Raw genomic sequence first — 1,986 nt, 5'->3', positions numbered from 1 at the left:
TCATGTATATAGGCATCACGTCCGTGACAAGTAGACCGACTCTTGTCTGCATCTACTACTATTACTCCACACGTCGACCGCTATCCAACATGCATCTAGAGTATCAAGTTCATAAGAACAGAGTAACGCATTAAGAAAGATGGCATGATGTAGAGAGATAAACTCAAGCAATATGATAAAACCCCATCATTTTATCCTCGATGGCAACAATACTGTCACATCCCTAGTTCTGGTATGACCTAGACTAGCTAGTCATGTGTGCATCATGTTTAAATTCTATTTAAATTTGAAATGGGGATTTGTGAAACCCTCAGAATCTTTTTTGGAAATGACCCAAATATAAATTGCTCCAAAAGGGTCCAAAAAATGCTCATGTTGCTCTCTGAAAATATTGGACAGAGATAAAAATCAGACCAATATTTTAGGAGCTCATAAGTATTTATTTTGGGCATTTGGAATTAATGCATAATTATTTGCATTGGATATATATATGTTATATATATAATATATATCCAAAAATTATGCCATTGTTAAGGAGCTCTGGAATAATACACTAGTTCCTACAAAATTTGGCATAATAAAATAAATTATTCTAGTATTATTATTAAATCAAAACAAATGTTAGAAAAAAGAAAACAAAAAAAAAGAAGGGAAACCTACCTGTGCAGCCCAGCACTGTGCGGCCTGGCCGGCCTAGTTGGCCAGCCCAGCCCACCTGTCCCCCCTCCCCTGTCGTCTTCCTCCTGCAAGGAGGACGAGCGCGTGCCTGACGCGCACGCACTGCCGCGTCGCGCCACCTCCTCTCTCCCTGCCTGCCTGTCCCTCCGCGATGCGTCTGGACGACGCCACGCCACCCCTCGGACCCTCTCACTCTTCCCAGTCCTCTCCTCTCCTCTCCCTCGCTTTCTCTCTCACGGCCGAGCGCCACCATCGCCACCGGCCACCATTCCCGCGGCCACTGGCCACCCCTCGCCCTGCCGCTGCGCCCAGAAGATCCGCCTCGTCTCTCTAGGCCTCTCCGCCAAGCCACGCGGCACCGGAAGCCCCTGAAAGGCCTCACCAAGCTCGTCTTCAACCTCCTGACGCCGGAGATCCGCCTCGCCGCCCCGCTCAACTCCGGCCTCCTCCGAGCATGCTGACCATCCCGTCGTCTCCGCTGTGAGGTCCGCCGCACTCTCCCCCTAACCCCGCCGTCTTTTGAGCCCTCTAGCCCCTCTGCCGCACGAGCCCGAGATCCGGCCGCCGCCGCAAGCTCCGCTCTGACGCCCCCGCGGCTTCCCGTCTGCTCCCCTAGATGCGGACGAGGACGGGGGCCCCAGGGCCAAGTCAAACCTTGGTCAGTGCGGGTTAGACCCGGGCTTAACCACTGTGTCACTGACGTGTGGCCCCCACACGTCAGGTTTGACCCAGGTTGACTACTGACGCAACGCTGACCTCAAGCTGACGCAATAAATGGTTTCTGGAATTATTTTAACTCAGGAAAGTCCAGAATATTGTTTAAACTTCAAAAAATCATAGAAATTCAACCGTAGCTCAGTTTGAAATAATTTATATATGAAAAATTATGAGAAAAATTCAATCTATCCATCTGTACCAGTTTCATGCATTACAAACCAACCTAAACCTGCTGTATAGGTAAAAACATATAAATGGCATATATGAGAGCTTAATTTGGAGTTGCATTTGAACCCTTGGTTCAAATGGACTTCATTCAATTTGAATACTAGTTGCATTAGCTCAAACAACATCACATCTACATGCCATATCCATGCATCATGTTGTTGCATATGATTGTGTTTTGATTGTTGACACCGTTCCTTCTCGATAGGTCCTGCTCCGGAGACCGTTCCAGAGTACCTGTCTGAGGAGCAGTGCCTTCCTTGTTGATCTACCAGGCAAGCAAACCCCCTTGTTCATTCCGATACAATCCTACTCTCTTGCTCCTGCTCTCAGTTATTGCATTAGGACAACAACGATTCACTGCTA

The sequence above is a fragment of the Triticum dicoccoides genome, chromosome 6B, assembly GCF_002162155.2.
Source record: "Triticum dicoccoides isolate Atlit2015 ecotype Zavitan chromosome 6B, WEW_v2.0, whole genome shotgun sequence".
NCBI lineage: Eukaryota > Viridiplantae > Streptophyta > Magnoliopsida > Poales > Poaceae > Triticum > Triticum dicoccoides.
The sequence above is the reverse complement of the archived record's forward strand: the minus strand, read 5'-3'. Positions refer to the sequence as shown.